The sequence below is a fragment of the Zootoca vivipara genome, chromosome 6 (genome assembly GCF_965207765.1).
Source record: "Zootoca vivipara chromosome 6, rZooViv2.hap1.1, whole genome shotgun sequence".
Taxonomy (NCBI): Eukaryota; Metazoa; Chordata; class Lepidosauria; order Squamata; family Lacertidae; genus Zootoca; species Zootoca vivipara.
In genome coordinates this window covers 12,472,044-12,496,702 of record NC_142589.1, presented here as the reverse complement: position 1 = coordinate 12,496,702, position 24,659 = coordinate 12,472,044, and the positions used below count along the sequence as shown (strand labels likewise).

Below are 24,659 nucleotides of genomic sequence, written 5' to 3'. Positions count from 1 at the left end.
CTTTCCAATACTGCCTTTTACATGAAATTGGACTCAGACCCCACACAAGCATACAAAAAAGAACTGAACAAGATTATTAAGGAGCTACCCCTACACATCCAAGAACAGATCCTCACAAACACACCAGCGGAACCTCGGCCAGGAACTTTCTATCTTCTACCCAAAATACACAAACCAGGAAACCCAGGACGCCCCATCATCTCAGGTATTGGCACCATTACAGTGGGTGTTTCCGGCTATATGGACTCTGTTCTGAAACCATATGCTATCAGTGCTCCCAGCTACGTACGTGACACCACAGATTTTCTGAGGAAAATACAATATTTGAACAATCTTCCTAACAATACTATACTAGCCACTATGGATGTGGAATCTCTATATACCAACATCCCACACAATGATGGTTTACAAGCCATAAGGAACACCATTTCAGATAAAACCACAGCGGACTTTGCTACCAAACTCTGCCACTTTGTCCTTACCCACAACCACTTCAAATTTGGTGATGACCTGTTCCTCCAGATCAGCGGCACAGCCATGGGCACCCGCATGGCCCCACAGTATGCCAACATCTTCATGGCAGATTTAGAACAACGTTTCCTTAACTCCTACCCACTCAAACCTCTCCTGTACCTGCGATACATTGACGATATTTTTATTATCTGGACACATGGACAACAGACCCTGGAAACCTTCCACCAGACATTCAATGACTTTCACCCCACCATCAACCTCACAATGAACCAATCTATGCAAGAAATACATTTTTTGGACACTACTATAAAAATACAGGATGGACGTATAGACACCACCTTATACAGAAAACCAACTGACCGACAAACATATCTACATGCTTCTAGCTACCATCCCAAACATACCAAACAATCCATCGTATACAGCCAGGCCTTACGTTACAACCGCATCTGTTCCAACTCTACAGACAGAGAATCTCACCTAAGAGATCTACAGCAAACCTTTTTAGAACTAAAATATCCACCTGATGAAGTTAAACAACAGATCAACAGAGCCAGACAGATACCTAGAGAGAACCTGCTGCAAGACAGACCCAAAAAAGAAAATAACAGAACACCACTAGTCATCACATACAGCTCCCAAGCTAAAACAGTACAACGCATCATCAGAGATCTACAGCCTCTCCTGGACAATGACCGCTCCCTTTCTCAAGCTCTGGGAGGAAGACCTTTCATTGCCTACAGACAGCCACCCAATCTTAAACAACTCCTCACCCACAATAATACAACCACCAGACTTAACATGGACACTGGTACCAGAGCCTGCAATAAACCCAGATGCCAACTTTGCTGCCACATACACCCAGACAACACCATTACTGGCCCCAACAACATCCAACATACCATCTCAGGACTATTTAATTGCTCATCCTCTAACATTGTGTATGCCATCAAATGCCAACAGTGCCCTTCAGCTCTCTATATTGGACAAACAGGCCAAACCCTACGCCAAAGGATAAATGGACATAAATCTGACATCAGGAACCAGAAGACAGAAAAACCAGTAGGAGAACACTTCAATCTCCCAGGACATTCTATACAAGATCTCAAAGTAGCTGTCTTACTACAAAAGAATTTCAGAAATAGACTGGAAAGAGAAGTTGCTGAATTGCAACTTATCACCAAGCTCAAAACCATGGAGGGACCTGGTTTGAACAGAGATATCGGGTTCTTATCTCATTATACATGATAAGCGATCTCCAGCCATCTCAACCCTTGCTTTTTCATGCAAAACCATTTGCAGTCGTTTGCGGTCATCAACAGCTATCAGTCAGTCAATCACCCATTTCCACCACCCTTCTGAGTGATCCCCCCTCCCCATCCCCACCCCTCCCCACCCCTTCTCTACATAAGTGCCTGGAAACTTCCATTTCACTGTATCTGAAGAAGTGTGCATGCACACGAAAGCTCATACCAAAATAAAAACTTAGTTGGTCTTTAAGGTGCTACTGAAGGAATTTTTTTATTTTACTTCGATCCAGACCAACACGGCTACCTACCTGTAAACAGTTCCAATATATAAACTTTTCTGATGCTGTAGAGAGCTGTCTGAATTTATCAGGTTTTATTTTACTTGTATACACAGCTTAAAAAATCTGTGAAAATGCCAAGCTTGTATAATATGCTGAAGACCCATATCTCCACTGTGGCCTTTTGATACTTTGATAGACAGATAGGTAGATTAGAGCTGTATTTTGGTGCAAATGGTGGCTTTTGGTGCAAATATAACATGTAAGAGAGATGTGCAGCAGGACATTTCCCATGTACTATACAGTATTTATTATTTATTTCTGAAAGTGCAGAATTCCGTGGTTATAGGGTTGTATCCAATGCTAGCCCTACTCAGAGTAAATCCACTGCACCGATGGACATGACTAAGGCCCATTAATTTCAGTGGCCAGGACTAAGTAGTTCTGCTGCTCCCACGGGACAGTTTCAATGTTGTAATAAACTTTTCAGGTAACAAAATATATGCAAAGGTCTTTGCATTTTTTTAAAAATATTGTAAGGGAAGCATGTGCTGTTTGGTTTTCTGATTATTAGTTTGCAAGTAATTCTATATTTCCAAACATTCTCATATATATCAGGGTGGTGGGCAACATAAACTCATCAGTAACGTTGCATCAACAAACACAAATAACTCTTGTTGGACTCCAGATCCCACCAGCATCAGCCAGCATGTTCAGTGCTTTGAAATGATGGGAGTTGTAGTCAGCCAATGCCCAGGAGGCTGTAGGTTCATGGACTGTACTTTTTCAGGTGAGCATCCAACAGCAGGGAGAAAAATACAGTAATAGCTTTTCCTGGTGCTGCTGGGGACACCCTCATTGCACTCAAACCCTGGTGCAAACTCACTGCTTCCAATGAATTTCTCCTTAATTTCCACCCAGTCTTCATATTCATAATCTCCCAAACCCAATGACCTACCTCGGTGATTATTATTTTTGGAGGGTGGGGAGGGAATATTATTAACAATCAATTATTATTGCAGTTGGAAAGCAATGTCAAAAGCCAAAGACAGGGAGAGGGGGGAATGTTCAAGAGAAAACACAAGTGTTTCCCGAACACCAACACGTGGTTTTCTTTTTTCTTCCGGGAGGAGAAAAGAAAGGGAAAGAGGAGGAGGAGGTAGAGCAGCATTTCTCAACTGCTGTTCCGCGGCACACTAGTGTGCCGCGAGATGCTGGCTGGTGTGCCGCGACGTGCCGCGACGAGAAGGGCGATTTGCATTGTCACGTGCCTGCCGGCCGCCAATAAACAGCACTAACCCGCCGGAAAGCAATATTTCTCCTCCTCTTTCCCAAAGCTCAGTGCAAACGAGCCTGGCGGCTGCCAATACACAACACTGACCCGCCGGACGGCTTGTGAAGCCTTATTACAGGAGATTGCAACCAACACAGCAATTGGCAAGTGTTTCTTACAGTCATAATTACAGTGGAACCTCGGTTTATGAACACCTCGGTTTATGAATTTTCGGTTTATGAACGCTGCGGACCCATCTGGAACGGATTAATTCACTTTCCATTACTTTTAGTGGGAAAGTTCGCTTCAGTTTATGAACGCTTCAGTTTATGAACAGACTTCCGGAACCAATTCCCCCCCTGTTTCAGTTTATGAACGCTTCAGTTTAAGTACTCTGCGGACCCGTCTGGAACGGATTAATCCACTTTCCATTACTTTCAATGGGAAAGTTCGCTTCAGTTTATGAACGGTTACTCCGCGGACTGTCTGGAACGGATTAATCCACTTTCCATTACTTTCAATGGGAAAGTTCGCTTCAGTTTATGAACACTTCAGTTTATGAACAGACTTCCAGAACCAATTGTGTTCATAAACCGAGGTACCACTGTATAGTCAATATAGGGCGGCACAGAGTTAATTTTTTAAACTTTTTTAATGGTGGTGTGCCTCGTGATTTTTTTCACGGAACAAGTGTGCTGTGGCCCAAAAAAGGTTGAGAAACACTGAGGTAGAGGAAGAAGAAAAAAGACACATGCAATCCGGGTTGTCAAGATTAATTTGCAATAGGTGTCAGGCCAAAGAAAACGCTGCCCGAAGAAGCCTAACCTCTGCAACCGGCAACCTCCTTTGTGTCAATTTAAGCAAATATTGTGACGTTTCCATGGCAATCCCTGTTTTGAATATCTACAACACACACTTTTTCTTTTTCTTTTTTTCTTTTTACAAAAAGGGCTTTTCCTGTTTGTGCTGCAGCTATAAAACTTGTAAATATTTTCTGCCTTACCGCACGTATCTCTCTAGCGATCTTTTTTGAAGAAGAAAGGAGTCGTTTTCTGCCTCCCACTAGTGTGTAGAACTCAGAGGTACCCTGTTTGGGACCTTCTCAAGGAACAAAACTACAACGTGTTTGGGTTCTTTGGCCCACCTAACACCAGAGTCCTAACCATTTCATTGAGGAGGTCAGAACTGGAAATGCTTCCATGCATCAGCCCATAACATACAGCTAACCCTAATCCTAATTAAGAAGGAAAAAATAAACCCATCAGCTCACAATAACAATACAATAAACATATTTCTTAATTTACACATAAAGATGCCATCCAAATGTACAAATAGGTATCCAAACGACTTTGGCATTTATAGAAAATACAGTACATTCAAACGTACCAAGGGCATTAAGGGCATTAAGGTCATCAGGCCATTGCAGAATACATGGCCAGTATTTGTTCTTCTGGGCTTGAAGTATAAGTCTCTTAGTAACAATAATCCCCATACTACAGGAGTGTAATTTAAAAGTACATAAACGTACGCAAACACCAAGGATTTCATCAAAACAAGACTTATATGGACAACTTCAGACCAAAAAAGGAAATATTACTGGACAAGCCCAAATCATATGGCTCGATGAGGCATTCCCAGGATTACACCAGCAGCATCTGAGTTAGTTCCTTCTTGTAGACATGGAATTCAGTATATCCAAAATATTAAATTTATGCTGAATCAATTTCAATTATAGATTGAAAGAAACATTCCACAAAGATACTAAAGTAACTTTCCATTATTTAGGCTGTATGGTATACAGTATTCTAACTCCTCATTCCATTTCCCCCTAAACTGTTGAACTTTTGCTTTACAAGCATCCAATAAACATTTGTAAATGATAGTCGTGGGTTTGGTTTTCTGTAAAGGTCCAAATATTACTTCTGGATATTTTGGGGGTGCTGAAACATTTAAAGCAGAGAGACCATAAATAGACACAGACAGGTTTTGAAATGGAAAATACTGCCGTTCGGCACTCATCGGTAAATGATACCTAACCCTCAATATTAGGAAAGTGTAAAAATTCTCCATCTATTCCTATCAGCTGATCTAATGTATAAAGGCACCCGGATGTAGAAGGCTGGCCTATTCTGATGTTCATTGGCTCTCCAGGAAATCAATCAAGGTATTTGATATCATCCAATTCTTGGATCTTTTTTGGTTTTATACTGCAGATGCCAAGAATGGAATCTGAGACCTTCCTACAGGAAGCTGCCTTATACAGACAAATCAAGAATCATCATTGCACTACATGGACCAAGAGATCTGATTCAGAAAAGGCACCTTCCCAGGTTCCTATGAGATGTTGAGGTCCTACACAACTAACCCTAGGCTTCTACCAGCAGCAAGGCAGTAGTTAAAAAAAAAAAAAGTAAACTGAATTTCCTGGCTGTAATGGGCTGGCGCCAGGCTCCAAACATTAGCCTAATGTGTTAACTTGGGGGAAGTCAGTTTCCTTTGGGATTTTAACATTCTCTGGAAATGTCATATCATCCAACGGGACTGTTTGTCCAGGAGACACAGTATTTGAGAGCTCAGAATGAACCAAGGGCAGTCAACGGACTTCGCTTTCCAGGAATGCAAATGTGTGTGTATTAAACACACAGAGAGGGAGACACACAGAGATCACACGCTTTTACCCCAAATTTATTAATCGGGGGGGGGGAGCAGTATTTTTTTGCAAACACTATTCTATCAAACACTATTCTATCAAGTCCAACTAAATTGCATCGACAATGTTCAATGTAAGACAAGGCGCAGAATCGCTTTCATGGAACGTTTGGGCCAAATCCACACATGCAGGAAGTATGACCACATAATCCTTACCATCTTTACAATGCTATTTCCTCCTTTTCTCTCTCTCTCCAACATCTGATTTGCAGTTTCAGGCAGATGGGACAGAATACCTGCAGGGAGCTGCTCACACAAATAAAACTGCCCACCCCTTGCTGCTAGTATGCCGCCTGATTTACATATGTGACTGGAACCTTATAATGGGCAAATCCTGCAAATCATTTGCAATAGATGCAGTATTTAAAAGAGAGGACAAAGGGCTGTCTGATCACCTTTGTTAGATTAGTCAAGCAATAGGGAAGGGGAAATAATGTCACAAACTCTTAAGAATGGGTTTACTTTGGGTTGGCTCTGTCTTTCTCAAGACAATGGAGAGAAGGAAACTTGGTGAAGGAGTAGGATTTACTACACCCCCTGTGCTGTCCTGGGTGAAACTGACTCTCTTCTAGGAAGATAAACGGGACCTACCCAAAGCAGAATTAAAGAAATAAACTTGGGGTGGGGATAATGAAAAGAAAGCCAATCCTGTTGGCTGAGCAGAGCCAGAGCTGTTGTTCAGTTATTTGTTAGGTTGGCATGAAATCACCTTGGCAATATTCAGAAGGGAGATCGGCAGGAGAACTTGTAATAACTCACACAACCCCCGAATCTAAACAAGACATCAAACAAGGACAATGCCTGCTGTTGTCTATGGAATTTTCTTCACTGCTGGGGTGGGGGGGTGGGGAGGCGCTTTTCAGAAGGGTTTGTGTGTGATTTTTAAATTATTATTATTATTATTATTATTATCATTATTACATTATCAATTTGATAATCTGACCCCAAACTGTGGAAATGTTTGTTTGTTTTGAAAAGGCCAATACAGTATTCACCTCAGGGTGTTGTTAGGGGTGGCCCAAGAGGCCTCAATCCTGGGTCTTTTGTGCAAGGCCCCTACATTACCCCCCCCCCCATCACCAGTCCTACTCAGAGTAGACCAGCTGACGTTAATGGCCATGACCAACTGAGGTCCATTAATTTAAATGGGCCTACTCAGATTCAACCCGTACATATTTTTTATTGCAAAGCACCACCTTTCCCCCCCTTTTCTGCTCAGAGGAGAATTAAGCCCTGAGAACAAGAACCAACGCTGGTATTTCCTCCCTTGAAAGCCTGAATCTTTGCCTATGCCTTAGCACAGACATCCCCAAACTGTGGCCCTCCAGATGTTTTGGCCTACAACTCCCATGATCCCTAGCTAACAGGACCAGTGGTCAGGGATGATGGGAATTGTAGTCCAAAACATCTGGAGGGCTGAAGTTTGGGGATGCCTGCCTTAGCATATGCTAATTTGTGCTATGGGACCTGTGCCCGAAACTTTTATGCTCCTAGTAACACCCTTGATACAGAACTCACTCAACTCTCTTTTAAAAAATAAAATAAAAAGATTTAAGAATGTGGTTGCTTGGTGGGCCTGGCTACCAATACGTGCACGGACAATTATGGCTTTTTGCAAATAAATAAATAAATAAATAAAGTGTGAGGAGAGGTTCCTTAATGGCTTTTAGCAAATGAAAGCTACCTCGGCAAAGGAAAAGGTCTATTACCGTCGCACTCTACTTGTAAAGTGTCAGGAAGCGCCAGGAGAAGAACAGGAAGTCTCAACTCTACGAGACTGCCCCAAGTGGCGAGCAACTGAAACTGTGGTTTAGGGGCCATATTTCAAGGCATTAAAGTGTTCTTAGGCTCTGGAATAACCCTCTAGGGTGGCCATTGGCTTCTCCTGGGACTGCAAGAGGAGTGGGCTAGGGCACTGTGTGGGCAAAAAAAGCAAAACAGCCTTGAAGGCTCTGGGATGCTATGGTTTGTTCAATGGCAGTGAATCCTGGTTTAGCCTCCTAAACTTGGCCTCTGCCCTTCCAGGCTACAACCCTTTCCCCCCAACATTCCCAGGTCCAGCTGTTTCTCCACCTTGGTGGTAAGCTTTTTGGAGGCTTGGAATTGATAGACCAGCCTTCCCCAACCTGATGTCCTCTAGATGTTGGGACTCCAGCTCCCATCAACCCTGATGGACGGCCTTGCTGGCTGTGGAGTTGAGAGCCTAAGAACATGTGAAGGGAACCACAATGGGAGAAAACTTGAGACAGGTCCTTATCTGATCCAGCAGGGCATACGGTCTTCAAAGACAACCTCTTAAATGGCTCTGAGACGCTTACAGGCAAAATGAGATGGAGAGAGCCATTGTATGGTTTATTTGGGGGTGGGGGTGGCTTGTCATCCTCTTGAGATGACAAAGGAATGATGAGAGTTGTAGTTCAGCAGCATCTGGAGACCCAAAGGTCCCCCACATCTGTCAACATTTGCTGTTCACCACGCTCTTCTAAACTTTTTTTAAAAAAGAGTCATTTCGGTTCCAGCATGGCAGCCCATGTCCATCTACACAGAGCAGAGCATTTGCAAAAACTGTTTGCAACAATTAATTAAAAAAAAACACAACTTCAAAAAATGATGAAACATGTGTCCAGAAACTTTCCAAATAGCTTCATGTTTTGAAGGTGTAAATGCTGGCACACCAGTTTGGCTCTGACGAAATACCAAACGATGGAAATACCTCACAGATAAGACGATAAAAAGGCAAAGTTCATGGGAACCAATGCCTCCATACTACTCCAAAACAAAGTACTGTCTTGTTTATTTGTTTGTATGTATGAACATTCCCAATCATGGATGTTTGGGGTACTAGAATTCCTGTCAGCTTCAGTCAACATGGCAAATGGTTAAGGAAGATGAGAGTTGTAGTCTAAAATATCCAGAGGGCAACAGGTTGGGAAAGGGTGATTTAGATAAGCATTTTTAGGCAACATAGCTTTCAGACAGAAAAGGGAAACTCTGATCCTTGTGGGATACCTCCAGGAGAAGAAAAGGCTAAGGAGTAAACCTTACACCAGGCATCCCCAAACTGCGGCCCTCCAGATGTTTTGGCCTACAACTCCCATGATCCCTAGCTAAGAGGACCAGTGGTCAGGGATGATGGGAATTGTAGTCCAAAACATCTAGAGGGCCGAAGTTTGGGGATGCCTGCCTTACACAAATCTGGAGTGGAGTCCCTAAGACAATTGGATGACACCTTGTATGCTTCCTTACAGGAACTCCCGCAGCCTAGCTGGTGCCAAACATATTGCTCTGCTTTCCTTTGGACCAGATCAGTAATATCTTGTCATCTGGGCAGCCCAGGACCTCCATACACACTGCCCAGGCTTGCACCCTGGGAAGGTCACTTTGGTGCTGCTAATGCAGCAGTCTCTGACTTCATCCCCAGAGGCACACTCCACTGTCACTCGAGACAAAAGGCGGTGCCAACAACAAGGAGCACCCCTGCATCAAGTCTTCCAGACAAAATTCTTCCTACAGCACAGATCATTTTCTTTCTACCATTTTAAAAGCAGACACGTACACTCACATAAACAAACACTGTGATAATGGGATGCTGGCTTGGGGGGGGGGGGCTTTTGACCCATAGCTGCCAAATTTTCCCTTTTCTCGCGAGGAAGCCTATTCAGCATAATGGAATTTCCCTTAAAAAAAGGGATAACTTGGCAGCTATGTTTTGACCTGATCTAGCAGGGCTACATACCACAGTTTAAAAACGATATTGACGACCTAGGATTCATGCACAGGAGGGCAACATGGATGGGGTAAGAGGTGCCTGGAGACCAGTGCTTTTTTTTTTCTGGAGGGAGGCAGAGGTACACATACCCCTAAACATTTTGTGAATCTAAGTTTGGCCTCATTGAGGGGCAGTATTTCAATATGAGTAGGAAAACGAGAGTACCCCTAAACATTTTTTAAGGAAAAAGGCACTGCTGGGGATGGTAAGGAAAGATTGATGGAGGTGAGTGCGTTTAGCCTAGAGAAGATAACTGAGAGGCAACAAGAGTGCCACCTTCAAATCTTTGAATGTTGTCACATAGACGATGGAGCAAAGTTGTTGCTCCAAAGAGTAGAACCCAGAACAATGTGTTCAGTTTACAAGACAGCAGGTTTGGAAGAATGTCCAGCTGGTTTGGCAGTAATACGGGTTGCCTCAGAAGGTGATAGGCTCTCTCTGTTAAGAGATTGTTAAGTAGAGGCTACATGGCAACCACGTTACCAGGTCAGTTTCAAGGTTCTTGTAGTTATTTACAAGGTTTTTAACAACTTGAGTCCAAGATGTCTTAAAGATCACCTTATCCCTCGTATCCCAGCTCTATCACTGAGATATTCAGATGAGTCTTTATTGGTGGTCCCCTATGGCTCAGATGCATGGCTCGTAACCATCAGAAGACTTTCATTCAGTGTACTGGGCCAAAACCTGTGGAACTCCCTCCTAACTGAGATTAAACAGGCACCTTACTTGCTGAACTTCAAGTGCATGGCAAAATATTATCTCATTTCAGCAGGCATTTTAAGGCAGCGTTCAGATTCCATGATGACATTTCATTGTTCTAATTATCTGTATGGTAGGGTTGCCATATTGGTTGCTGAGCTTTTTACGAAGACTCCCAAAGCTGCTGAGCTTTCTACGAAATGAGATTTTTCAATTGACTTGCATCACCTTTTGGAAATTCCCCCTGGACATCAATTCCGCCTTTGAAATCCTGGTAATGTCTGGGAAAATCTAGACGTATGGCAGCCCTACTGTATAGAACATTTTCATATACACCGCTTAGACATGCTAATGAATGAGTGGTATATAAATTTGTAAATGCCTTAAAATGATTAATAAATAAATAGCATGTTAGAGAAGCAGACTTATTGGCACTGGAAAGGGTGGGCTATCAGATCTTTGAGGCCGCTTCCAGTGCTAGGATTCTATGCCATCCACATCTCACAAATGATTACCACAGTTCTTTGTGGGCAAATTACCTTTGGTGGCTAGCAGCTTTCATGGAATGAAAAACACTGGCCATCACACGTGTTACTGTTATTATATTTTTATTTATTCAAAGCAGTGCACATACTGTTCTCTCTTTATCCTCACAAGAACCCTGCAAAGTGGGTTATGCTGAGAGACTGTGCCTCAGTAAGTGCTGTGGCTCAAAAGGAATTTGAACTCTGGTCTTCCTGGCCTAAGATCAGCCCTGTAGCCACTACAGTGATGGCTGTTTGACAGAGAAACTATTTAGTGTCCTCATTGATTGATGTGTACAATTCTACGATCTCTCACAAAACAACATAGGTCAGAAAGGCTCTCCAAAAAGATGAATGGGACTTAAGAAAGGCAGGCAGGCTAATGTGATCTCACCACAATCATTCCACAGCTTAAATTCCCTGTTGGCTGTTTTGCTCTCTAACCCCACCTAGAAAAAAACAGCAAGAATCCTTCAAATAAGACCATGGTGGAATTCAAAGGGAAACTCTTAATCCCAGAGGAGAATGGTGCTTACCTCCCAAAGTGAGTGGTGCTGGGGCAAATAGATAGAAAAGGAGCTGCCTAACACCAGATCAGATCAGTCACCCATCCAGCTCAGTCTTGGAAAGGCAACCAAAAGAAAACTTAATTGTCTGCAGAAATGTTTACCACCCTGGCTAGGGCAGATGGAGGAGATACTAAGACTTTCCTTGTCATCAGTGTCTACCAAGCTAGCACTTAAATACAAGACTGATCTAAGCCTGGTATTGTCCTTTCTGACTTACTGTGGCTCTGTTCTCTTGTCACCAGGGGAGCCAACTTGAATAAAATGGGGGGGGGAGTACCCTGCATAACTGATCACATGATGCTGTGCATGCACACCATTTGAATGGCAATGCTCATCGACCTCAGGGGTCCCCGGCCCCCTCAAATATTTCATTGGGGGGCTAGAAGTTGACTCCTATGATTATCACTGAGCTATGGTCCTTTCCTCATCCGTTCCCCAGAAACCCAGATGTGTTGAGGCCCAAAGCAGACTAGGAAAATGAAGTTGCTTTCCTTTTCTTCTTAAATCTTAACCAACAGCTACTGTCTGGCAGAGAAACCAGGATCTGCAGCTCTGCCCTTGGCAAGCCCCAGTGAAAATGAAGACCCGGAGAAGCAGTTCCGACATAGGTGGGAGGAACAGCCCCCCCCCCAAAGCAATCCTACCTGATGAGCTTGCTGCTCCTCTTGTTCCCCTGGGAGGTAGCTGGCAGCTCCAGAGAAGTCTTTAACGCTATTTCCTGCCCTAAGACCTATCTCCTACTGTCATCATAACTCTTATCTCTGGAAGAAGAAAGCATGCATTTAAGAGAGATTGTTGTTGGTATGCTATCACACTGGAGCAAGCAATCCACACCAACTAGGCTAAGAGAGGAAGAGCCAGACTAAGAGATGTGGAAGAACTTTGCTTTCTTGATTCCACCACCCGCACCCCAAAAGGAATATTCTGCGCCACAGCAGGCTTGCAATCCTTCCGTTTATCTCCCAATAAAGATCAAGTTGCAGCAAGATGCCTATCTCTTCCCTCCTTTCTCAAACCAAGCTTTGTGACCCATTTTTCCAAAGCTGGGTACGATGCAATATGGGCCCTGGAGTCCTGGAGCTTTCCCAAAAAGCCAGGAGATTTTGCAATGATTACAGCAACAAAAAAGGGAGAAATAGAAAAGTAATAAGTGATCAAAGGGGAGGGTGGTGAAGCTGGAGCCCGTTGGGCAACTCTGCCGAAATCCTTCCTACACATCTGGAAACAAGCAATGCTCCTGGTTCTCCTTAGGAATGTAGAAACCTACCTTGAACTGAATCAGGCCGTTGGGTCTTCCCAGATCAGTTTTGTCTACTTTGATAAACTGACAGCTGCTTTCCAGGTTTTCAATTATGAGTCTACTCACCAGCCCAACCTGGGGAAGCTAGAGATTGAACCTGGGACCTTCTGTATGCAAAGTGGGTGGCCAACCCTTCCTCTAAAAGCAAATAAAGATTCTGCCCTTTGTGGTTCTGGGTAAAGGGCTGGCATAGCAAGCTGCCAAACACCAAGCCAGGAAAATAGGTCCATTTTTTCACGTAGGGACGGAAGAAGATTAAGAGCAGCAGTGGACAGGATCAAGGATGTGGTGAAGGGGAAGTATGTAGAGAGCTATCCTCTTGTCGTAGAACTCAGGGTCTTTTAGTGAAACCAGTGGGGAGCGGAGGCAAAAGAAAAGGGCTTCTTTGTGGGATGCATAGTTAACCTATGGAACTCACTGTCACAAGGTGCAGTGATGGCCACTGGCTTAGACAGTTTTAAAAGGTGATTAGGCAAGTAAGGTAAAAAAAAAAGGTAAATGATCCCTGGACAGTTTAGTCCAGTCAAAGGTGATTATGGGGTGAGGGGCTCATCTCGCTTTTCAGGCCAAGGGAGCCGGCGTTTGTCCACAGACTGCTTTCCGGGTCATGTAGCCAGCATGACTAAACCATTTCTGGCACAACAGGACACAGTGATGAGTGCCTTTTACCTTCCTGCCACAGCGCTACCTATTTATCTACTTGCACTGGTGTGCTTTCGAACTGCTAGGTTGGCAGAAGCTGGGATGTAGCAACGGGAGCTCACCCCGTTGCACAGATTCAAACCACCAACCTTCCAATCAGTAAGCCCAAGAGGCTCAGTCGTTTAGACCACAGCACCACCTGCATCCCTAGCCAATTACAAAGAAGACAAAGAAGTTGGCTGATATTGGTTATGGCAGATAAAGAGAACCTGCATATTTGAAGGCACAACTTCACCGCTGAACACCAATAGTCACTGGAGAATAAACAGAACAGAAGGGCTACTGGGTCAAATCCCTGCTTGTGGAAGAGCCATACTCAGTAGTAGAGCACCTGATTATCAGAAAAAAGGGTCCTGGTTCAATCCCCAGCATCTCCAGATAAGGCTGGTAGAGGGCCATGCCTGAAACCCTAGAGGGCAGCTGCTGATGGCTCAGATCAGCATATGGGAGTTATTCTTACGGTATATAGCTCAGTTGGTTAGAGCATGGTGCCAAGGTCACAGGTTCAATCCACATATGGGACAGCTGCATATTTCTGCATTGCAGGGGGTTGGACTAGATGATCCTCAGGATCCCTTCCAACTCCATGATTCTATGAAATCACCTATTTATAGCACCATGAGGGCCCCAGTCTTATTTTACTTTGGAGGAAGGGCCATAGTTGAGTTTGGTCTCTCCATCTGAAACCTTGGGGAGCTGCTGCCAGTCAGTGCAGACAACACTGAGTGGATCAATGGACAGATTCCGAAAAGGGCAGCTCAGGTGTTCCTGTGCTTCTTTAAAGGCTTTCCATAAGAATTCGGTCAACCACATTAGGAAGCGGAAGAATGAGCTAAATGGATCTTTAGTTGGATTCAGTAGGGCTCTTCCTTTCCTCTTACATTCCAGGAGTTTCAATAACCACTTGCTCACAGTGCAGTTCTATAAGTGTTACTGAGCCATTGAGTTCAATGGGACTTTCTCCTAGGTAAGTGGGCACAGGACTGCAGCCTCACTCAGACAGCAGAAAGAGAAGGCTTCACGGGATTTGGTTCTTTCAGAATCACCATCCTATTTATAAGGCTGTTGTGCTGCCCAACTCCATAGCAGGATAATGACATACCGTAGCAGGATAACGACAAAAATTAAACAGCCCTATTGCAAAAGGACAGGGTCCCGCCCCCAACTTCAAAACAAAAATAAAATAAATGTTTAATGATTTTCCAAGCACACGCAGAGAGAGAAAACTGTTGTGCTCAGCAAATGGGGTGAGAAAAATATATCTATCTATCTTCATCCTACAACAAAATCCCATTTGATGTGTTGTGGCACGAAAGTGTTTTTCATTGCATTTTTACAGCATGATCTCATGTACCCTGCAAAATGGGGTACGCCCAAAACAGCAGGTATTTTATGGGATACATGCAGAGCAAATATATACACAATTAAGAGAAAGGGGGGGGAGAGACACAGTGAGAGACAGGGAGTAAGTAGTATTGGTAAATATTCAAATCAACTGGCAGCTGTGCCAGCTCCACTCCCTGGGAGAGATTTTATATATATATATGCATGCAAAAAGTTAGGAGCCAGCAAAAATTTATAGGAGCCAGTTAGGGAGGAGAAACCAGATCCTTGACCTCTGCAGCAACACAGATGCCAATGACCACAAGATGCACAGATTTTTAGGAGCCAATGGCAACAAAAGACAGGTGTTGTTTTTTAATATCTCTGTGTATGTGGGCATATAATGTTCATCATCATAGTAGTGTGAAGCTGAAGGAGGAAAGTCCAAAGCCAAGTTTTTTCACTTATTAAGCAAAAGATAACCAGGACTGTGTGCATTCTGTGCCCTGCATAAATTATACAAATTAACTAAACTTGCATGAATGATGTAAAGCAAATATATTATTCTGCTACTAATTTCGTGAGAAAAGGCAAGGAGCTTGGGTAAGTCACGCAGCTCACTGTGGGATAGCACAGTGTTTCCCAACCTTGTGCCTCCAGATGTTTTGGGACTACAACTCCCATCATCCCTAGCTAGCAAGACCATTTGTCAGGAATGATGGGAATTGTAGTCCGAAAACAGCTGGAGGCACAAGGTTGGGAAACACTGGGATAGCAGATGCTGGCCATGCTGTTTCAAAGCTCTTTGCATCCATAAGGTCTAGAAACTTGGGGTGTTTTATTTTATTTTATTTTAAAAAAGAATGAATTCAGAATGGCAGCAGTCCACATCACCCAGATTGCCATTTGCCACAAATGGAGAGAACAGGAGTAAACTGAAAATGTTCCTTCTCTGCACGCCAGAGGTATTTGAAAAAATCCAACAACAGGCGCAGCAAAACAAAACACAGATGTCTCAAAGCAAGCGAGTCAAGCCATGCATTGCAGTGAAGAAAGGGAGATCGTTCCAAAGTCTCTAGCTTGCCTGACATGGGGATAATTCCCCCCCAATGCTGCTTAAAGAAAGTCCCTCTAAAGTATGATGGTTAAACAGATGAATGCATTTAAGAATGTAAACTCTTAAATCAAGATATACAGTATAAACAAGTAAGAACACATCAACCCAAGTGTCTTGGACTGGCCTGTGGTTGGAACCAGCCACACTTGCCGCCCCCAACATGGAGCCTGCAAGATGTTGCTGGATGCCCAGTCCCATCAGCTGCACATTTGCCACCTGATCCAGCAACATCTGGTCCAGCAACACCTGGAAGGCACCAGGCTGGGAAAGGCTATGCCAGAAACGTGATGATCTGCATCCAAGCCAGATACTGATGAGAGCAGGGCAAAGCAAGGTCAGGGGTTGTAGCCAACTGAGTTCTACTCAGCACAGTCCCATTGAAAGTAACAGCCCTGCATTAGTAATGGCCATTACTTTCAACAAGTCTGCACTGTATAAAACCCCAGGCCTCCTAGTTTATTTATGCACATGGAATTTAATTGCATCTCACAGTAAACATACAACAGTATGGCTTAATTTTACACTGATTTTTAAACTGTTTTTATGTCATACTATATTCTTTTATGCCGTGCACCACCTTTTGGCATTTTTATGCTCAGCGGCATATAAATTTGCGAAACAATAAAAATATCAAAGTCACTAAAAACAAACAAACCAGCAACAGGAGGCTGAAGATGAAAGAAGGCAGCAAAATGTTTTCCCCAGTACAAGCAAAAAAGTGATTTAGAGTCCTGGGTAGATTTTTTTTTAAGCCTTTGCCAGAATATCTGTCAAGGGCAGGCGTAGCTAATATGGTGCCCATCCACCCTAGCAAGCATGTCCAATGGTCAGGGCTGATGGTAGCCAAACTCCAGTGGTGTCAGAAGGTTAAAGGTAAAGGGATCCCTGACCATTAGGTCCAGTCGTGACCGACTCTGGGGTTGCACGCTCATCTCGCATTATTGGCCGAGGGAGCCGGCGTATAGCTTCCAGATCATGTAGCCAGCATGACAAAGCCACTTCTGGCGAACCAGAGCAGCACACAGAAATGCTGTTTATCTTCCCACTGTAGCGGTTCCTATTTATCTACTTGCATTTTGACATGCTTTCAAACTGCTGGGTTGGCAGGAGCTGGGACCGAGCAACGGGAGCTCACCCCGTCACAGGGATTCGAACCGCTGACCTTCTGATCAGCAATCCCTAGGCTCAGTGGTTTAACCCACAGCGCCACCTGGGTCCCTTGTCAGAAGGTTAAAAGAAGGTTATTCTGTGAACCGCCCTAAGACCTCTGGGTATAGGGTGGTATAGTAATAATAATAATAATAATAATAATAATAATAATAATAATAATAATAATAGGACTATTGAGCTGTGCTCAGAAACAGACTGGAAACTAGTGAAGTTGTTAATAAACAACTGGCATCGTAAGTGCCCTTTTGCCTTGCCCTGGGTCCACCTTCTCAAAGCAGATTTCTGAACTAACTGAAGTTTCTAAGTAGTCTTCAAGCACAGCCCAACGCACAATGAACTGCAGTAGTCAAGATCAGGAGGTTTCCAGAGAGTGAACAGGTTTTCTCTGTTCCAGAAGGGTTCAGTTAGCAAGCCAGCCATACCTTGCCACCCAAATGGCAGGCTTGGATCTAAACAAGCAATCTCAGCCTGCAACCGTGACTCTTTGGGCACTGGACAATGCCATCTATCTTCTAAGCAGCAAGAAAGAGCTCCCTGAAAGCTTTTATATTGGCCAGGGAGCATTACTAGATTCTTTCTGGCCTGCTTGTATTCAGGTGGCTTCCTTAACTGGTGCAGTTCCCTTCTCTGATCAGAGTTGGGTGGTAGAGCAGAGGTGGGAATCCTGCTGTGGGTGCAAGCTCTGACGGCATTCAGACTCCGCAGCAAGGGGGAAAGAGTGGGTCCGTCATTTCAACCTACACAATAAAGATCATTAAAAGAAAAATCATTTTGGGTTGCAGCCCATTCTAGTTCTACTCAGAGTACACCTAACTTAGGTAGCTTCATTAATTTCAGTGGGTTTACTGTGATTATAACTTAAGTAGATACCGCCCTGTCTCAGAACCTGATCAGCAGAGGACCAATACTTTTCTTTACCTTTTTACCCGCGCTGCCAACGCTGACCTCTTTTCCTCTTCCTCACGAATCCCTTTTTCTGCTTAAACACTTGGAGAAGTTTATGAAGCCAAAGAATAAAAAATAAAATAAAACCACCACCAACACAATAAAGGGCGTGTTGCCACAGGGAGACGGGGCAGCCATGGAAACCGCCAGCCCTTTGAGTGAAGCCCGTGTGAAAACACGAGCTTTTGTGGAACCACCTTTATCATTATTATTTTAATGGAGTCACCAAGGGAATAAATAAAAAACAAAAAGAGACAGAGCGGTGCAAATACAAACATCAGCTACTCACACATACATGAAACCCAGGAAGTAGGTGTCAAAGTCTCTCTGTCTCTCTTTCTCTCTGTGAGTGTTCAAGTGCTCTGCATAGCTAGGAATATGGTCAATGGTCCAACTCATAGAAAGATCATAGAATCAAAACATAACAACACAACAATAAAGAATGTAAAATAAGGTCAAGCATTGATGGAAGGAAGTCATATTTTAGTTTAAAATCTGTTATACCGGTAAGTATAAGGCAAGGTGGTGGGTGGGAAAGGGGGGGAAGTTTGGTTTGGTGTGTGTGTGTGTGTGTGTATTTGACTTTTACTTTCCTCTGTATTTTTTTGCATTTTTTTGGTTTTGGGGAAAAAAAGAAGAAAAAGAAAGAAAGAAAGATCATAGAATCATCGAAATGTAGAGTTGGAAGGGATCCTGAGGATCATCTAGTCCCACCCCCTGCAATGCAGGAATATGCAGCTATCCCATACGGGGATCAAACCTGCAACCTTGGTGGTATCAGCACTATGCTGTAACCAACTGAGCCATCGATTCCCAGCTTCCAGTTTAAAGACATTTTGTTTGGAAAGGCGGGTATAGTGAAGGCCAGCTTGAGTTCTGCAAGCTGGGAGGGGCACCAGTGTACTCTCAGATTTACACTTTTACAATGGACGATTAACACAATCCAGCCCTCGCCAATCTTGTGCCCTCCATAAATTTTTGGGCTTCCATCTGCCACAGCTAGCACAGTTGTAGGAATCCAACAGGCAAATTCTGAGCTAGGGATTGAACTTCTGTTGCTCTTAAGCCATCAGACAGTGAGCAACTAACATGGAAGCAAAGAAGCTTGGAGCTGCCTTGATGATGATCATCTGTTTATCCTCAGATGATCCAAGGAGACAACAGGAGATGAAGCGTGAATGACTTGTGCTTCCTCTCCTCACCTGAACCTCAAAGTGATTGGGTTGAGTGTTTCAAGCTGGGGCTCAGTCTGGAAGACCCAGGAATCAAGTCCCACCTTTTCTGCAGACTCATTGGGCCACCTTATTTCTATGAACACCACTGATCCTTGCAAGGGAAAAACCCGGAAACCACCGTGAGGCACTTTGCAATCCACTACACAAGAGATCAGCCAAAGTGCATACGCTCTGCCAGGTCCATACATTACTGCTCAAGCATGTAACTATACAAACTTAAACAGGGCATGCCCAGTTAAAGCAGACAGAATTGCATTGTACGCTGATGATGCAAGGCTCACAAGACCCTTCCCATGCACTCACAGCTACAGACATGTGTGCAACTGGAGCACACTAGTGTTTCACCACTGTAAAACAAGTCAAGTGCCTATGAGAGAGGCAAGTCAATGGCTCTCATACAGTGGGTTTAGGGACGCATCTCTTCCCCTTCACACTTCATGCATTTTCTGTGGCACACTGGTGTGTTCCCGGGTTACCATGTAAAAGTGTGAAACAACTAATGGAGACAGATATAACACAACAGTCAGCAGGTTTTATTTCACAAGCAGGACCTGATCACAATAATTCAGTAGAACTTCCTCTTTGTATACGATTACTAGGCACTGTGCAATAACAAAATTTACCCTTCTGGCAGGCTTAGAGTGTTGAGTGTTGTACATAAGAAGAGCCCTGAAGCTGGATCAGACCAAAGGCCCACCCAGGTCAGTATCCTGTTCTCAGAGTGGACAATCAGATGCTTGTGTGAAGCTCACAAGCAGGACCTGGGGGTAACAGCAGTTTCCTCCCCATTTGCTTCTTGTATCCAGAGGCACAGGCCTCCAAGAGCGGAGGGAATACCTAACCCAGTTTAACTAGTGTCCCTTGCCAACCTTCTCATCTGTGAATCTGCCTACTCCCATTTCAAAGCCATACAGAAAGAGACCAATGGACAGGAGCCTGATTCCGGGGTCAGGCCAAAGGCCCATCTAGTCCAGCATCCTGTTCTCAAAGCGGCTAACCAGATGCCCACAAGCAAGACCTGAGTATGACAGCATTCTATCCACTTGTGGCTCCTGGCAAGTGGTATTTAGCGGTGTGCATCCTCCGAGAGCGGAATAAGGAAAGAGAAAAGGATGTAAGGAGTTGAACCAGCACAGAAGATATGAGCAAGTGGCTTCAGAAGCAAAGGTGGTTGTGGCAGCGAGGAAAGATGTGCGAGAACAGCTAATTGAGAGCAAGATCCTGAAATGGAATGGGTTCCCAGTGCTCAGATGCAGGGGTGGCAGGACAGAGTTGTTTTTTGGGGGCAACTTTTGACTCAGGAGGGAGATGAGAGACGCGGGCAGCATTCCTTGACGGTTTTACCAAAAACAACAGAAAATTCCTGAGAGGCAGCAGCTGCCAGCTCAACCGAACCGAGAAGCTAAAAACAACACAGAAGTGGAGAAAAAAGGTGTGCCGTGTGACCAGATACTGGGCTCTCCAGCCCCCTGGGGGAGGAACAAGAAGGGGGAGGCGGAAACAGGTGCGGACAGAGGGATACAAATCTAAAGTTTCTTAGAGAGGAGAGACAGATATTTGTATGTGCGCACAGAACACGCATGATTGACTGCAAAATCCTAAGGAGGACCCAGATGCATGGGAGGAGACACCAGAGGCCAATACCTCGCTCAAAACTCTCTCAGAACTTCAGAAGGCAAATGCTACTCAGTGGAGTCACTGCAACCCTTAAGCCAGAGCATTCCCAACTGTTTGAACCATGGGTTGGATTCAATGACTCTATGGTTGCATGGCATTCGTGAGACAGAGAGAACTGGTTGTTAAGCAGACTGTAAGCCACACCAGGTCTGCAACTAGGGCCCTCAACAGAAGACCTAGCGCCAACATGTGCCTTCATTTTACCTTCTGAGATCTAGGGTGCCCACAAGCAGGACAGGGCAGGTGAGCCTCCAAGAACTGCACAGAAAGAGGTTCAACCTTTGCTGAAATGCCCTCTTCTATCCAACCATGGGCTCATCCACACTTCCATTTGTGCTGAGTTTCTAGGCTCAGGTGTGGGATTTCCAGGTTGTCTACAAGCAGGGTTTTTTTTGTTTTTGTTTTTGTCCTGGTGCTTTCTGCAGGGAAAACCCACATTTTATCGCTGAACTGCAGCAAACAGCAACCTGCACAAAATTGCTGTTTGCTTCAATTCAGTGGTAAAATGCAGGTTTTTCTGGGGAAAGCACCAGGACAAAAAAGAAAAAAAACATGCTCGGACACAGACCTGGAAATCCCGGAGCTGGGCCTAGAAATCATAGCTGCCAAGTTTTCCCTTTTCTCGCGAGGAAGCCTATTCAGCATAAGGGAAAATCCCTTAAAAAAAGGGATAACTTGGCAGCTATGCCTAGAAATGCAGCACAAAGGGAAGTGTGGATGAGCCCTATCAGAGGCGCAAATATTCTATTTCACTTCCTTTGAGTTTGGACACTTCATGGTTGGCATCTTGTTCCATATTCCCTTGCATGGAGTTCAAGAGGAGGTGGTTGTTGCCTTTGACAGAAAACAATACACTCTATCCAACTATTTCTGCCTCAGAGGGCTAAAGTACCTGCAGTTCTAATTCTCCAAAACCATCTGACCAGGCGTTTTAATGTAGGAAGCAACCTTATACTGAATCCATCTAGCTCAGTATTGTCTTCACTGACTGACAGTGACTTTCCAGGGTTTCAGGCAGCAGACATTCCCTGCCCTTCCTGCAGAGGTCAGGGATTGAACCTGGGATTTTCTGCACGCAAAGCAGATGCTCTGCTGCTGAGCTATGGCCATTCCCCACAGAGAGCTATAGTTCCCAGGGTGGTTTAATAACCATTCACTCTTCCCAGGCAACTCTGGGAATTGCAACTCTGTAAGGGGAAGAGGAGTCCCTCAACCTCATTCTTACTAGACAACAGTTCCCAGGATTCTTTAGAAGAGCCCATGACTGCTTAAAGTGGCATCATAGTGCTTTAAATTTATAGAACGGATGTGGCCAGAAACACATGTGCTAGGACCAATATGCAAATCTGGATTATACGGGCAGAACAGAGAGCAAGCTCAAGTCAAGCCACTGGGAGCTCCTTCCCACTCTGGGCATGTGTGGCCCTGGGCAACCAGAAAATGCAGAGAGCTAGCTCAGTTCAGAGGGGCTCAAGGCCCCAGAGGCTTCAAGTGCCAGAAAGGCTGGGAGCGAGTCAGCTGTTCTGGCATCGACCTCCCAAACTCATTCAAATATTTCCTTTTCTTTTTTTAATTTAATGTCCCCCATAATTCATCTGTCCCCAAAGATAATCAATAGAGCCCGTAATGAAAATTTGAGCCATATTTTACAATTCACTTGCAGAAGAAAGGACCTCATCAGCAGGACTGGCCTTGGCTTCCAGCAGCGCTACCTCCAAACCAATCTGAGGGCTGTTTCCCTCTCTCCCACCCACGGCTCCCCGCCTTCACAGAAGCTTCTTGGCCTGCCTTACATTGGGGGGGGGGGTGTCCTCCTCCCATCACCCTGTTTATCCTGAGAGACACAGCACCACTGCTTCAAAAGTGCATGAGATGATGACTTGGGGACTTACTATCACACAATAGGCCATGCAGAACAAAGGCACCAGCAGCCAGTGCTGGTCAGGGAGCTGCCTGAATCAGTCAGACCATTATCTGTCCTTTTAACCCAGTATTGCCCACACTAGAATGGCAGTGGCTCTTTAGGGTTTCAGGAAGGGGGTGTTCTCAGTCCTACCTACAGATACTGTGTATCACTACAGGTAGGTAGCCGTGTTGGTCTGAGTCGAAGCAAAAATAAAAAAATTTCTTCAGTAGCACCTTAAAGACCAACTAAGTTTTTATTTTGGTATGAGCTTTCATGTGCATGCACACTTCGTCAGATACTTCAGATACTTCGTCAGATACTTCAGATTCTTCTGAAGAAGTGTGCATGCACACGAAAGCTCATACCAAAATAAAAACTTAGTTGGTCTTTAAGGTGCTACTGAAGAAATTTTTTATTTGTGTATCACTAGGCACTGTAACCACCACATAATAACATGTAAGATGAGCTAGCAGGATCAGACCAATGGCCCATCTAGTCCAGCATCTCATTCTCACAGTGACAAACCAGATGCCTCTGGGGCGCCTGCAAGCTGGACACGAGCGCAACATCACCCTGTCTGCCTGCAATTCCCACCAACCGGTATTCAGAGGCATAATGACTCTGACAGTGGAGGTGGAACACAGCCATCCTGCAGTTATGCTCTATACTCATTGTGGTGTGTTCATCCTGGATTGCTGGGAGAGCGCCCTTCCCTTCAGACGAAGGAGGCTGCTTTCATATTGCGTTGAACCATTGCTTGATCAAACTCAGTTTTGTCCATACCAGGAAACAACCAACGTGGTGCTCCTTAGATCTCACCACTGGGACTCCAAGCTCCCATCAGACTCAGACAATATAGCCAATAGATGGTGGCAGTTGGAGCCCAGCAGTGTCTGAAGATCCAAGGCTAGGGAAGGCAGCCCTGAGGGAAAATACAGCCCTTTGGTTTCCATTCTCATGTTGACTAGAGCCAGGAATGCGGAGCAGACAGAGTGTTGGAATTGTCCACGAACACCTGGATCCAAATCCTTGCTCAGCCATGGACCTCTCTCTCCCTCAACCTGACCTACTTCACAGGTTTGTGGTATGGATAAAAGGAGTCCAAATGTGCAAATGGACCCCCACCTCAGCAATCTGGAGCAGGAGTGGGGAACCTGCGGCTCTCCTTGGGTGTCTCCAGAAGTTCTTGGGTTGCGACTCCCATCATTCCAAACTCCTGTGCTTTGTTGGCTGTGCTGACGGGAGCTGGTTTCATTGATATAGATCAGGGATGTCCAACTGGCTGATCCTGGTAGATCGTGGGATCCTTATCGCGTACAAAAAGTTATTGGGGGGAAGTAAAAAAAAAAACTTTGTGCAATCCTTCCCCCCCCCAAAAGCTCAAACAACTCTGGGCAATCCACCCACCCCACACATGCTTCTCCTCCCTCCAAAGACAATGGGTAGATCACTGCCAGTTTTTTTATACTGGGAGTAGATCACAGTCTCTTGGGAGTTGGACATGCCTGATATAGATGCACAGAGACACCTAACTCCCATTAACAACTCTAAGAATGTGGGAGGAGCACAAAGACACTATCAAACCTGGCCCAGCTAAACTAGGTTCCCCATGGCTGCTAGTCCTCAAGAAAACAGAACCCAAAACCAGCTGAAATCCCCTCGCCACCACTGGGCAGGGAAACTGGGACTTGCAGCTTGTTTTGAATTCAGGAGTGGGGTGTGTGTGTGTCCCTGGTAGA

General features: G+C 44.6%; 1 protein-coding gene across 6 annotated transcripts in view; it reads right to left on the bottom strand.

Annotated features, from left to right (window-relative positions):
• CASZ1 (castor zinc finger 1) overlaps positions 1-24,659 on the bottom strand; it is a 309,366-nt gene that overhangs the window by 244,262 nt on the left and 40,445 nt on the right. Inside the window, exon 1 of one of the 6 annotated variants that reach the window (XM_088671541.1) lies at positions 12,190-13,321. The exons of the other annotated variants lie outside the window; for them this stretch is intronic. The gene's annotated coding sequence lies outside the window, so the exon portion shown is untranslated. Of the gene's footprint in view, positions 1-12,189; positions 13,322-24,659 lie in introns of those variants that run through there. 6 annotated transcript variants of the gene reach the window in all.